General features: G+C 38.7%; 1 protein-coding gene across 2 annotated transcripts in view; it reads right to left on the reverse strand.

The window, feature by feature from the left end:
• Positions 1-14,107, reverse strand: part of ncor2 (nuclear receptor corepressor 2) — a 70,137-nt gene extending 56,030 nt beyond the window's left edge. For both annotated transcript variants that reach the window (XM_079467497.1, XM_079467495.1), the window contains exon 1: positions 13,651-14,107. The gene's annotated coding sequence lies outside the window, so the exon portion shown is untranslated. The remainder of the gene's footprint in view (positions 1-13,650) is intronic.
• Positions 14,108-15,990: the final 1,883 nt, after the last annotated feature.

A 15,990-nucleotide genomic window follows, 5' to 3' on the forward strand; every position in this document is an offset into this window, starting at 1 on the left:
TGATACGTCCTGGTCCTGTCAAAAGCAATGCAAGCAATGCAAATGACTAAGAAACACTTTTTTTCTATAGGTAGGACCAAATGATAAGCCTTTTGGTCAACAAGCATTAGCAATGTTTTGCAACTCGGTTGTCATATTGGCTTTAGTGTGAAAAGGCCTTTAATGGCATCCTGTTAATAGCATTCACACAAACATGTTGGGCAGGAGGAATGGCACATGGCAGCTGTTTGGATGCACCTTTACCTCCATTCTTGCTCATAAACAAAGCATTTAATATCACTACTGCTGCGTACATGAGCTCACAGATGAGGTTATTATGCAGTTACATTGGACAAACTGTAGACTGTATTTCCCTCTTCAAGTGCCCCTTTCTCTTCTCCATGTACCACCCCCTTCTCTCCCCTTTCCTCCCTCTTTCCCCTCTCAGCTGACCTTTCTATTGTTCTTTCAGACAGTGGCCCCTGTAGGTTATTTGAGGTCACGGCGCGGGGCAGCTGTCTGACCTCCGTGACGGGCCTTGAATAAAAACATCCTCCCCCTCTTCACACCGCCAAAGCTCTCTTTACTGTCCACATTCCAGCTAGTGTTTTATTCTTGCACTTCAGTCCATATTTATTTACAGATGCGGATCTGGAGTCTAGACAAAAGCTTACAGCTCCAAATTACTTTGAGCGATGAACGCTTATCATAACCTCCTAAGTCCTATAATCATCCGTCTGCCTTGCGATGCTTGCTGATAAACAACACGATAATTCATGTTAAAGGAGTTTTTGAACACGTGCCAAATGGAAAGAAGCCAAATGAATGTAAGTAGAGGTTGTCAGCGTTGAAAACAAAATAAGAGAGTTAACGCGGCCAACACACAAATGCTGTGGAAAAAACGCGGCATGTTCACAGACTGCCCTGATTTTTTTAAACGACTCAGTCCAAACCATGCGGCCAACCCCACCATCCCCTTCTGTTTCGTTGTGTAACACAAACCGCACATTTACAAGCGCATTGACTTTCAAACCAACATCCTTTATGCACTATTTCCACTTCTCTTTTAAACATAGACATCATGCCCATCCACCATACAAACTATCATACAACCAACCACCACCCACCTGTACATAAACCCCAGTCCGTTTTGAGCACCCGTGTTTCGATAAAAACCATCACAACCACACAGTTAAACCCAAAATAGCATAGGCGAGCATAAACAAATAAATATTTACAGCTCATTTCGGTAAAAAGGCCCTAACAGAGAACTGCAGCCAAATCCATATGCACCGCATCAGAGTGAATGACTTATCAGTAACGTGGAAGATAATCTAAACTGTAAAGATAATCCTCTCTGTCTGTATCATTTAAGATCAGTGCCATTCTCTCTATCTCTTTGGGTGTGTGTGTGTGTATGTGTCGGTTCATAATGTGATCTTGTTGATCAAGATCGCAAAGTGTTTCCACGTAACCGTCCTATGAGGGCAGGGGGTACAGAATGTGCTGTAAAGGTAACACAGGATGCAGATTCCAACCAGAAAGCATCCGGATGTTAGATTGTGGCATGCCCTCATACATTTTGCAGTAGGTGAGAATGTCTCCAAAAGCCCAAAACGCATAATGTTCACCCGTTTGAGAGAACCAATCACAATCAAACAACGGTGACAAATGCAAACATGTAAACAGACTGAGATGAATGTGTGAAGCAAGTGGTCGCACTGCCCACATAAATACACTACATACGCAGCGTTCTTAAATGATATTAAAAGCCACTCAACATAAACACCCATGCGTAAACCAACAGTGATGCATCTTAATCTCGCACAGGATGAATGACACTTGCATCATGTGTGAAATACATAGGAGACTAACAAAGACCCCGCCAAAAAGGCAGACACACACACATTCGCAGATCAACAGTAGTCTTTTCTCAAGAATTCAAAGCCCCAAACACACTCCCACTTGCTGCCGGTAGAGCTATGCTTTGTCTGCCAAAGCTACTTCAGACAGCCATTTTTCAGCAGCGGCCGAGCAGAAAATGAGATTCCCCCATCAATAACCTGCAAGCTTCTTCTTAACAGGCTGGAATTTCCTCCTGAGCCAAGAATTCACATCCTCCACAGTCTGGTGAGAGAGAGAGAGACGTCACAGGCAAGGAGCACTGACATTACACTAACGTTATGAGCCGCTATTAGAAAGGGGTTGGAGACAGGGCTTTAGAATGGAAAAGATCCAAGTAATCCATCAATTGGATATTTTCTTGAAGCACATTTGTCTCAAAGGTATCTCGTCTTTTGGGCAGAGATTGAACCAAGGATCATGGTTGCTGAGGGTAACTCTTAAGGGCTCAAAATCTCTCCCTCTTTATGCTCACTAAACCTAGATGCTTGCGGAGTGTATGTGTTGGTAAACTCACTGACATCCATTTCTCATCCTGGTTTTGTCATTCGCCATATTTGAAACAACAATCAAATGTGTGCTGATTGCAAATTTAGACTCCCCGGGATTCGGGAAATTAAGGATGGATTAGGATACCGACGACCATGTTTCGCCTCAAGGATGTTTAATGGGCCATGCTCATTTAACACTTCTTCATTAACACTACATCAGTCAGCTTGTTTAGAGTCTAAAGTCTGAGGAGGTTGCCCAAATCCATGGAAGAAATGTGCAGAATGATTATTCTCAAAAGGCTGGGAGGAGAATAGTATGTTCCCTCTAGCAGGAGCTCCTGGATGAAAATGCAGCACAATGAAAAGAGTTTAACCTCAGCACTGAATGTGAAAATCATTAGACTGTGTTTGAATCAGTTGGAGAACGTGAGAGTATAGACATAAACAGTTCAGGTAAATGGATCAAATATGGAAGAAATATATAATATGAGATAATAAAATACATATAATTAACTGAAGTAAGGAGCACCTTGATGGTATTTTTCTTCTTATGCGGTTTGTAAAAGTAGACTCAAACTATCCTTCAGCGCTACACACACTCCTCATGATATCATCAATGCTTAACATAACTAACAGTGTCCGTCTCGGACACACACTTCTGAGACATAGTCCACGAAGTCCTAAACTGTAAACATTTCCTGAATATCCCTTCTTTCTCTGCAGACTGCTATGCAGATACCACTGACAGAAAGCACAGCTCTTCTTCCAGTAAAGTCTTGGGCACTCTTCCACATGAGTCAATTCTCTATTATGCAGACAGAAACCTGCTCACACACAAGCAACGTACCTAACTCGCCGTTTGACCATCTACCATAAGAAATCCACCAGCTGCTTTATGATATACAACGAACTTGTTTAAAATCCAAATTTGGAAAAACATGTTCTTGCTAAAAAATATTTTTAGATCTTCTTACAGCTTAGGAACAACAACACAATGATTAAAAGTAGGGATGCTCCGATCCACCTTTTTTGCTTCCGATACCGATACCTGAGATTCGGTATTGGCCGATACAGAGTACCGATCCGATACTACGGTAAACATTTTAAAGTGCAAAATTTACTTGATAAACTGTGTGCATTGCTGTGCAAGACATCAGGCTCGACTTAACATTTTCTGACCCCGTAAAACAAAATAACAAACTAACGATTCACAAATTTAGTAAATAGTTTATTGAACCAGCACCGGTGCAAAACAAATGAAAAATAAAACAGAAGTTTTCACAATCTTTGGACAAAAGACATTCAAAATTTTAGTGCAAATTAAGCAGTTGAATAAAACAACAGCTTCACTAGCTTGATAAACGGGTATAAATAAATGGAAACAAAAATTCTTAATAATTTTTAAGAAAGTGCAAAAATAATTTAAAAATCAATTTGCAATAAAGCAGCTGAAATTTAGCAAAAAAGTACTAGCTTTACTGCTTTAGATATTCAAAATAACATGAATCAGATCTTTTTAATGCTTTAGTCACTACAGCAAAGTTCACTTAACTAAACTAAAGTTTAGTGAAAATAAAATTTAACATCCAACACAGAAACAGATGAATAAAACACTAGCTTCGCTAGCTTAGTAAAACTGCACATGTTTGTTGCATTTAACGTGGCATTTTGTGGCACTAAATTCTCATCCAACCAGTGTGCGGTTAAACTTAAAAGCGACACGTCGCAGCTCCAGATATCTTTAATTTTTTCGGATATGTGTTTGCAGACTTTTCGGTACAGTTCAGGTAGAGATAAATATCAGATAAATATTTACGCTTCGGCGTGTCTTACTGCGGCTCCAGGTGGTTTATAAGTAGTCTGAAGCCATTATTCGCAAAGACGGAATAAAGACATTATTCGCATTTTCTTACACCGAGTATCCAGATAACTGATCTGATCTCTTTTCCATGTTATATCTAAGTCTGGAATAATTATTAAACATTACTTTGATATTCTTATACAAACTCACAGATAAGTAATATTAACGAATTCTGTGGCTCACATTTTTAAAACATATTAATATGGTGATGTGCCGAGAATAACACGCGATCCATCAGGCCGCTGTGTGTGAACTTAAAATATTTAAACTAGCTTGCCATCTGACAGAACAAAGATTTAGGAACACGTACAAATGATTTTTTATATTTTCTGTGTAATATGAAGTCATTACAGATGATGTGACCAAGCGTTAAATAAGACAAGACAATTATAACCCTGTGGTGAAGCAGTTTTTTTATTTGAATAGCATTTTTTCTTTTAGAAAAATGATTGCAGATCGAATATTCAAACATTCGTGCACATCCCTACTCGCAACAATAAGTGTCTATTGCAAGAAGGTGAAGCCCGTCTCCATTCTATCTTCACACACACACGTCAATTTCACCAGCCCCTACACACACAGCTGCTGAAACTGGTATGCTTGGCTGTGCAAAAGCCGTCCGCCCCTCACATCCTGTTTCATAAGCAGTAGCTTGTTTCATAATGGGCCAGAGAGTACAAAACCCTGAGGGAGAGAGAGAACGAACGAGAGAGAGAGAGTGTCACCAATAAACTGCATATACAACTGCTTCAATAATCCCATCTGCTGCAATGAAAGATGGGACGAAAGGAAATGAAAAATCCGAGTTAGATGAATAATAATCAGCCCACACACAGCCTCAATTCAACCATGATATCTGGGTTTAAGTGCAATGGGGTTACCATGACCACTTTGATACTCAAGAGAACAGCCCACCTAAACTTAAAAAAGCTATATGATAGATATTGAGTGGAAAACCAACACCATCTTTCTTACAGGGAGTATTCAGCCTCTTTTTACACCAAGCAATAAGAGAAGAAAACTCTAAATAATAATAAAAGTTAAAGGTGCAGTCTTAATTCAGGCGGCCACAGCAGCGACAAGGTAAAAAGCTTAGAAATTACATTGACACTTGAAATGAAGTATGTTTTAAATTCTAGACAAAATATGTTTGTACTCCGACAAGTGAATAAGAACTTACATTTTTCAAAGAACAATCACATGACAATGCTTAATGTTAAGCCCTGAATTACAAATTATTACAAACTCAAAGTCTTGCTTGCTAGTAGAAAAAAATTATTTATTGCCTTACGGTTTGAAAATTGTGTGCTTTTTATGGCTTTGTTTTGTGTAGTCGGTTTTGATCAGATCAATCAAAACTAGTGCTGGGCGATATACCGGTTCATACCGAATACCGGTGTGTATTTTTGTTAAGATATAGATTTTTAATATACCGCATTACTGGCGAGACACAGTTTCAGTGGGGCCCCTTTTCACTGTTGCACTATGACCAGCCATTCACACAGAATGCATCTTTGTGCCGTGGCAATACTGTATTAGGGCCGTGACTGTGACGTTTTTTAACCACCACGGTGGTAATAGACAAATTAAACGCAGTGTTGCGGTGGTTGGGAAATAAATTAAGTATTATGTAAATAACATATAAATAACATAAAAACTGTATTTATATTATATTTGCGAGTAGCAACCAAATGATGTGTAGAAGCGAGATATATATATATAGACCTTATTTAAAACATTTCGAAATATCAAATATGAAATAAATGAGGATGAAACATCTGTCCGTGTTTAAAGGTAAAGTTGACCTTGAGTTTTCTCAATCTCTCGGATATCACCTGAAATATCTTGTGTTCTGTGGACGCCATCTTAAAACATGTGGAACGTCATATAGGTGAGTAAAAAATAACTTTATTTAGATTTTAATCTTTAATGCTCACATCTGTCATTGGAATGGTGCACTACATCATATAAAACATTTAAGTAAACATCAGAAACTAATGAAAACTTAAAATCAGAAAGTGATATATTAATAAAAAAAATTGTAGCAGAGACAACTTTAGTCATCGAGAATTAACCCTTACAGACCTAAACAATTTCATTTGAAACAAACTATTTAAACATACCTCAGCTTGTTTACCCCTTTATTTATTTTACCCCTTTATTATAGGGGAAGGAGGTTGTTTACATTGTGTAATTACAAGTTGTTAGCTAAATTTGCACAATTAAAAGGTTCTGCATTTTGACTGCAACTGTCTACATCCTGATTCCTTCACTTCATCATGAGTGCCACCTCTTTATAAACAGCATCATTTTGTCGGACTGACAACGCTGAATAATACTAGTGTAGATTTTTTTACAATATTCACTCACCATGACAGGATAAAATGGCATTTTAAATTAGGGCTGGACGATAAATAGATTTTATGAATTTTCTTGAATTTGTAGTTTACATCGATGTGTTTTAATGAAAATCAGGTTTACATCCGCAGACACTCCCCTCAGACCATCCCCAGTGCGTTTGCGATAGAGATACACAAACAACATGGCAGCGGCAATCAAGTCTAGCTTAAATAATGCAAGAAATTCTCGCACAACATTTATTTGCTTCATTTCAAAATCTTACGCGATAATGACATGCGCGAGTTGTAAAACTGAGCTCAACACATGACTCTCATATAGATACGTTTTCTCTACCCCATGTCTTTCATTTCATGCCCGTTTACATGTACAGACCCACTGCCACAAAACAGTGTACCATATATGATTTTAAAGCACTGCTTGGTTTGTAACTTGACTCCTATTATGCATATAATAATTCGATTTAATTATGTTGCAAAACAATATAGGAATAATTTTTTGTTTTAAAAATGTCAAATTGCATCATTTTTATTGCGTAAAACGTTTAATATTAATACAATTATATAAAAAAGGTGTTTTAATTAATGCTGCTAAACATGCAAGGGGAGAATTCCCCCCAGTATAAAACAAAATGTAGGCCCTGCCAAGAAAGGCACAGTGTCATCCGTAATTTGGAATTGGTTTGGTTTTCCAGCATCATACGCAGAACAAACAACGCACCGCTCCAAAGTGTGTTTGAAGTCGGTTGCTAGCAAAGGTAGCAGTACGACCAATTTACTGATTTAAATCAGATTTTTGGTGAAAGAATTTAAGACCTATTTTAAGTCAATCAACTGCAATAGTTCCTGTCTCAATCTGCTCATGAAAATGTGATTTAAAGAATACATTCATGTTAGCGCTGTGCAATTAATCGCAAAATTAATCGTAATCGTCAATTTAAGCCTTCATCAATTACAAAAACAAAATAATCGAGGTAAACGATTATTGTGACATATTCCATTTTGCAAGGATCCTCTCTTTTCTTGTTGTATAAATCCACAGCGCACACCTTTCCTTTACAGTGGTTCATCGGTGCTATTTCTTTACATTTATTTTTCAGTTAAATTCAGAGTTTTTTTTATTTTCTATGTTTTAAAGGTTAATGAGTAATCGTGTTAAATAATCAGTATCTCAATATTAACCGCGATTATGATTTGTGTCATAATCTAGTAGCCCTAATTTGTGTAAAAATCTGGAAACAACCCATATTCATTTATGGCCATACCGCCCAGCACTAATCAAAACATGAATTACCATCTACTCTCTTGTGGAATGAAGTTAAGGGTGTGATAATAACAATTAGAAGACGACTAATCTCAAACATAACTCCTAACTATGCTTCTAAATTGAACAACTGTATTCAATACCATCTCATTTCTTTGCCAGTCAGTCATGACTCGTGACTGTTCTGTATCTATTGTTCTTCAATACCACGAGCGCATTTTTGTACACTTTTCTATTGATTTATTCAAAGCTATGAACTCACAGGGCACTTGTGTCTCAATAAAAATCACTCAATAACACAGCCTAATTTTAAATGTTCGCTGTGCTTGTCAACCAGTGCCAAACACCCTCACATGAACACATACAGACACACACCTACATTTTTAGTCCACAAACTGTCTATGAGGTAGCAGCTGCGATGAATGTTGGCCTAATGCCGTGCAGACAGACATTGACTTTCTCCACAGACCCTTGCTGACGGCTAGTGCAAAAACACAACTGGCGAGTATGTTAATGCAGCTACACTTTACGGTACAGTTAGTAAATACGCTAGTGTCTTCCCCTCCTTGTTTTTAAGATTAAAATCTCAGCCCTAGGCAGAGATGGTGAGAAGAATGTAAACTTATGAATTAAAACTAACCCAATTTAGCCTGGAAAACTAAAAGGAACTCATCAACGCTCTGGGAACTCTGTATTGCTCGAGTAAGCATTTCTATGGGCGACACCAGTATGCACATCACATCACTTTATTGCACAAGCAAATAAAGATGATGGTAAAAAGGAAGTTGTAACGGTTTTACTTTGCTTAGCAGGAAATTCTCGCAAAACGTTGCTGATGCAAATATAATGGATTCACCCGATAAGCACAAAAGCAGTCAAATAGCTTCAACTGTAGGCATAATGGCCTGGTTTCACAGACCAGCTTAGCGTAAGCCAGGACTATGCCTTAGTTGAATGAAAGGGGTCGTATGACACTGCTAAAACAAATATTATCGTTTGTTTCAGATGTATTGAAATGTGTATACACGATTTAAGGTTCAAAAACGCAGTATTTTCCACATACCATGCATTTTTGTCTCCTATTTAAGCATGGAATTAACAAAAAGCTAATAGATTTTTACACATTTTTTACAAGCCTGTCCACCTCTGGCCAGACCTCGCGCTCATAAGCGACGGGGGTTTCGAGAAGGCTTAGAGAAGTGGAGAGGACTCTGTTTATGCAGTCGCTGTGAAGGCCTGTGGGGAGTTGTTGACAGTTTGTCAGGACCTGTAGAAACCTTTTTACTCAACTTTAACACAGTATTTAGTACTAGTAGTGGATTTTGATTATTAGGAAAAAAAGCCAATACATATTTCAAGTCAGGTAGAGGACTCTTTCAGAGTCTTTATTTAAGTGACCTTCTTAAAAAGATGATACAATTGTTTAAGCTCCAGGACAAGCATCCCTCATAGTAAAAACAATGGCTCTGAAACCTTTTTCATGTCGCCATTAGTCAAATACTCTAAACAGCATTTGCAGCCTATTTACCCCAGCCTTTCTAGCAATCAAATACTTGGCCACTGGCACATGTTTACAACACTCACAGCGCACACACTGACCACCACTTGTGCAGTACAGATGCCATGGGAGTTAGTCCAGAATTCTGCCTTAGGCTAATATGATTAGTTAGGCCCAGTTTTGATCGAATCAACTCGTACATTAGGAATAGGATTAGGGCTGGGCGATAAAACGACACCTTTATCAAAAACGATAGCAAAAATGTTTGTTATAATGCTCCAAACTTAACATATATATAAAATGTACTACTTGCATGCATTTTGAAGTTGAGCCTGTTTATACATTTAAGCGATTTGATTCACAGAAGTTTCTACTTACAATTGTTAGCAACCGCCTGTTTTTACGACACAGAAGGCATATTTTAGGAGTTCTGGTTCATCCCTCCAAAGTCAATGAGTTTTTGGTAAATCGCACAAAATAAGGTCTGTGGTAAACAAAACCTCTTAATATTTTCATGTTTATTCTGACAAAAAACACGCCGATTATATCCCGCTTGTGATATTTTAAAGCCTTATTGTGTCTTAAAAACAGTTGCTAACAAGTGGCTAAAAGCAACTACTTCCTTTGGCGGGGACGTTAGACATCATTGCGCATATAAAGCTCACAAATAATGCAACATGGGCACAAATCTCTTGAAACATGATGCGGATTCATTCACAGAGTAATAACTGACCAGGGAACACATTTTTTAAAAAAGTTTGAAATCGTTGTTGGAGGCATGGTGGTGGTGCTGTTGATATCGAGCGACCTTATAAGTAGTCGGCTTATAGCATCGGGTTAGCTTTTTATTGCTGCCTATTGTATTTTGGCTTCAAAAGTAACAAATGTTGTGTTGATTTGTAAAGATAATCATGATAGACTAAACGTGTTCAAATGTTTTAAAAACTGATGAGTCACAGAATTCGTTAACATTACTTACATTAGTAAGTATTAAATGATTGACAATACTAACTTATCATACCTTATTCGGAACGGCTGTGCTTTGTAAATTTTTATTTGTTTGTTAAAAATATATAATGTAATGCTAATTTCAATTTGAAATATGAAAATTTATATTTCACTGCTAATGTTAATGAATTTGGCCATAGCATAAGACTGATACCTTTTTCCCTGCCTAAAAGCCTATATTTTCCTCCAATGAAGTTAAAATTTATGTCAAGTTACAATTTATGTAAATAAATTTGCACGCGTGTTTTTTTTAATGGGCTGTAATTCCCTAGGTGCCAATATAGGAATAATAATTGTTTTTTTATGAGCTGAAATAGTTGAAAATGAAATTATTAAAAAATAATATAATATCCCTAATTTACACACACATTTTTTGCAGTATTTGAGAATGAATGAACCAGAAGTTGCTTTTGAATCTACTTCCACATTGTCACACATTTCTCAATAAACAGAATACTGACTTATAAAAAAATATAGGCTATAGTTTGTTTTGTCCACTGTAAATTGATTGGATCTAGAAAAGTAAAGGTTTTGTTCAGAAATGAAACTGTCAGCAGACTGATGGGAGGAGTTAACAGATGTTATGCCCAAGCTATCAAACTGACATCATCCGAAAAGGACCACCACTCCAAAGCAGAATTTTTCTGATTTCAGATTTTCTAGTTCTTTATTGACTTCAACAGATAAACTGTTCTCAACCCAACTGATAATGTGAGCTAACAAAATAGGTTACATTATGATTTTACAGGGACTTTAACTTCAGGAATGTTCAGAAAATAGATATTTGCAGTTAAGACTCCCTGAGTTTGAATAGGCTATTTTCACTTTTTTATAAAAATATAATGTCATTATAGTCATTAAAACGAGTTAACAACAATCAAAGCATTTACAAGTTTCTAAGTGACTACAGTTAAGAGTTAAATTCCATATGAAAATTCCTATGAAAACTTTTGCACATTAGGAGCTTTTTATTACTAGTATGTTCAAGTGTAAGAATTGAAAAAACGATCTGGCCAAATCTGTGTGACTATCCGTCTGCATAAACTATCCACCAGATACGGTGTTATCAACAGCCAAGTATGGGGTATTGCCTCACTTAGTTAACAAAACACACCAGAGTCAACATTACACTAGGAGTGACGTCATGTTGATATCGCTCCACCACTGGGGGAACTCCAGCAATTCTGCCTTATTTAACATGGCCTGATGTGATACAACGGCAGCTGATAGCAGTGATCTGTTGGCAGCAAAACTGAACACAAAAGTGGGTGAAAGTAGAACGCTTCTTTCTTTTACATCTAGAGCTATTTACTAATCCAACAGTCTTACACGAGTTAAAAGCATTTAAGGAATACTTCAAAGTATTCATAGGCAAAAGTTAAATGTTATTTCAGCAAGTAAACTCAATTCATCAGTTGAGCTAAAGCAATGGTCCCCCTCAAAGAGGCAGATGTATGTTCAAGTCTTTCTGCCAAGTCTGCCCTGCAGCAAATCCACCCAACACAGCTAACTCAGCCAAGTGGCCAGATCATATAGAAAGTGATAGATTTCCAAGAAGCCAACCAATCACATCTGCTCCAACTGCATCTAAGTGCTTCACACCAGTTTATGTCCTTATACGTTCTGTAGTAGTTCCATTATAAAAGTCAAGAATGGCCAGGGACATGAAGCTAAAATACTCTGAATACTACTTCAGCATGTACGGCAGGTCAAACCAGGAGAAAAAAGCATCGACTTGAATTAGCGAAAAATCTGCAGTAATAAAGCTAGCAGCTGCAAAACTGCTCTGTGAGTTTGTGCACAGAATAAAAAAAGCTAGCTCCACATTTCTAAAGACAACACTTAAAAAAGCAGCTTATTTCGTTTTGGCTGCTTATCGTTGATCTGCACAAGGGGAGAGAAGAGCGGGGAAGGACATCATTGCTCAATACAAAACGCAGAGGGGTGGAACTGGAGTTGACGCGAGTCCAAAACAAATCTGTTGTTTTCTGGCCATGAGTCCTGGCAGCCCTGCAGAGCAACAAGTTCGTCTAAGGCCAGTTCTGTTTGGAATCTCACCGTTTCAGGAATCTCACTGGTCCACTTATGACACTGTCACTGTGCTTTGTTCTCGTGTACAGTGGGAACGAATACTGCCCAAGAGAAAGAAGCCCTTCCAACTGGCCCATGTCCAATTACACTAATAGACTTAAGCAGGGTGGCCTTGGTTTGTCAAATTCCATCACTTTTCATGTGCAAATCAAACATTGTTGACAAGCATTTGACATCCACCATGATTTATTGACCCTTAATAACAACATCCAAGACGTGAGTGAGTGAGTGAGTGAGTGAGTGAGTGAGTGAGTGAGTGAGTGAGTGAGTGAGTGAGTGAGTGAGTGAGTCAGAAAGTGTAAGACAGATCAGGGCAGGTCCACAAATGATGGTGTTCGTTCATAATGTTTACTCATGGCCTGTCAACACTTTTAAACACAGAACAAGATAGATTTACAGTAAAGAGAATATCTGCCTCACATAGGTTATACTGCAAGCTTCAATACGGGCTCACAAACCGCATTTAAAGGCCATAGTGCGGGACATCCATGCGTGTCCCTAAAGCGGTCTTTAAGAGCATCTGACTATGCATTGCCTTTGCAACTATGCCACACACTTCACTGTGAAACAAGCTTACTATTTATTTTACATAACTAACCACTAAACACTGACTTGGAAAACTATCATGATTGAAGCCTTATGAAGTTAAATCGTGTTTGTTCCTTCGAAATGATCACCATGTTGCACGACTTCACATTTATTAAGCTGGATAACGTTACATTCAGAGCAAGAAATCAAAGCCCCTCCACCCTAAGACTCCTCAGCTTCCCCCCGGTTGTTACTACAAAACCTCTAACGTTGGCGTTCAATACAAAACAACCGAGCTAACTCGGCTAGCGCCACAGTCGACCAAATAAACCTTTAAATGGAAGGTAATGTGGTTCGAAAAACATTATATAACACGTTATAAAGACTACACGACGTGCAGCTGAATACGACAGGAACGACATATTAACCGTGTCTAATGTTATCTCACAAACACCGCTAGCTATGCTAAGCTAACTAGCCGACCAGTCTTCACGGAGGAACTGATTTCCGACTGAGTTCCGAATCCAGAGGCAGCAGTGCCAAGAGACTCGCCGAGGCGAGAACAACAGAAGCTCGATGAACAATAACGGACCCGTACCCTAAATTCCGCTCCGAGAGCTCTCGGCAACCACTAACAGACAAACGGCTAACACATTCGCGTAATAACTCACCTCTCCGCGGAAGGTGAATGTATGTTACGCTACCGGACGTCTTTGTGGTTTCGAAGGAGTGAGAAATGAAGAAATGTTCACGGGTAATCCACATGTACGGTTAGATGACGGGCCGTTTTCGTCCTCGTCGGTTTCAGATCGGATTCCACTCGAGCGTCGCGTGAATAACGTTAACTGAACTGTCTTGCGCCGCCACGATGGGTTCGGCCTTCTCTCGCTCCCAGTCTGTTTTTTTCCCCTCTGTCGGTTTTATTCGTGTTTACGCCCTCTTATATCCAGCCGGTTGTGATTCGAGAAGAGTTATTCGCTCCCATCCCGTAAAGCTTTTCCCGTAACGGTGTATGTAAATAGAAAAAGCGACAGAGAAGCTCTCTGCAGAAGACTGTAGTCCGTGTTTGTGTGTGCTGACTGACTGACTGACTGCTGCTGCTGCTGCTGGCAGAACGAGGAGCGCGCTGGACGTCAAGTGCAGTTTCTCACCTCTTAAAGGGCCAGTGCGCACTTTTTGAAAATAGCTCAAACTGCTGTGTAAATGTTGAATGAACTTCAAATCGTAGTCGTACCACTGATCAAAAGTTATTTGATCTTCAAATGCACGTGAGAAAGTTGTACCTCTGATTGGACCGTTCAGTATTACAACATAAAACAAAGCTTTGTTTTGGTGTTTTACACATTGTGTCTTTAAAATGGTTGAAATACAGGATGTAAAGCAAAACTTAAAGGGATAGCTCACCCAAAAAGGGAAATGTTGTTATCATTTATTCACCCTGGTGTCATTCGAACCTGTACATGCTGATTTTTTTTTCTTTTTCACAATAGAAGATATTTTGAGAAATGTTTGTGTATCTATACAATGGAAATTTGGTCGCCAACGTTCTTCAAATTATCTTCTTTTGTGCTCTGTAGAAGAAAAAAAAGTCACATATGTTCAGTTTGAATCTCCTCTTTGCCCCGCCTCTCTGAAAAGGGAGGATTTTTGTACAAAACTCACCGCTCTGAAAAGCGAGGTGTGGTATGATTGGCCAGTTAACCAGTGCGTGGTGATTGGTCGAACACTGCAAGCGTGTGACAGAAATGTGACGCCTTTTACCGTATTTGGAACATCAGGTTCCAAAGCAATTGTAATGACGGGTACGCCCACCTTACTTGCGTCAACATTTGGGCGGTCTTAGTCAGATCATACCACGAACTGACATAGATTTGTGGGGGTGTGGTTACACCAGGCGTTTCAGGCAGGTCTGGGTGAGCATTCGGCTTAAGATGGAATGCATCTTTTGTTCCGACACTTACATTTTTGCAATTTTACGTGTCTAATACATGCATAGGCAACTTATAACACAGCAAAGACAAAGAAAAACATGTATATTTGCCATATGACCCCTTTAAGGGTGCTTTGTGGAATCACACGTTTTTTTCTATGGCATCAAAGAACCATATAAAGAATTATCAAAAATAATTGAAGATTTCATGTACACAGGAATCTTGAATGGCCGGAACCATTTTGTTGCAAATTGATTCATACCAGACCTGTCAGTCTACATAATAACCTAAAATATTTTAACATGGCCTGTCAACATCAAAGCAGTTCTCATATCTAACTTAAATATCATTACAGATGAGAAATATACACAAATATATAGAAAAAACAGACACTAATGTGTTGTGCCCCCTGTGCTGTGGCTCTCCAGGCCCTTCACATCTGGGCCATTTGAAGCCTGTGGAGACACAAGCTGTGGCTACAGTGATTTAACATTGAAGAACAGTGTCAGAGAGATCACACTGCGGACTCAGTAAATGACCTGTGGTTTGACTAATGATCTAAAACCTTTGCTCTGTGGCTCAGCCACCCACATCCATACATAGACAGCCGTGAAGTTTCCGTAATGAATCAACTTTTCACACACAATCGACCCGAGGAGCAATTATATTCCATATCGCAAATGATATTGATCTGCTAGATACATTTTGTTTGTGTGGGCAGTTCCTTTATTTCAGTGAGAATAATTCAACCCACTGTGTTTTTATTGTAAGCATGCATAGCTCTGAACGTTCGTTACACGTGTTCCTGCTTTTCCAAAGTAAAACAATATGTTCGTCCTCAGAGGTGATCTCACAAGATGATTGCTCGACACAAAGCAACATCGTATCTCTTCCCCGCGGTGATAATCTTTGTGAGCGCGTGTGCGCATCTATGGATTTGCATGTTGACATTTACAATGCGCGTATGCCTGGATAACCATCAGAGAGCGAACAAAAAAATCTAAAAAGTGTGAGTCAGTTGTTTTTCACAAGTGATGTTTCTAGGCTCTTCCACGATGTGGTGAGAGAAACCAGGAGAAG

The sequence above is a fragment of the Barbatula barbatula genome (assembly GCF_947034865.1).
Source record: "Barbatula barbatula genome assembly, chromosome: 11".
Lineage (NCBI taxonomy): Eukaryota > Metazoa > Chordata > Actinopteri > Cypriniformes > Nemacheilidae > Barbatula > Barbatula barbatula.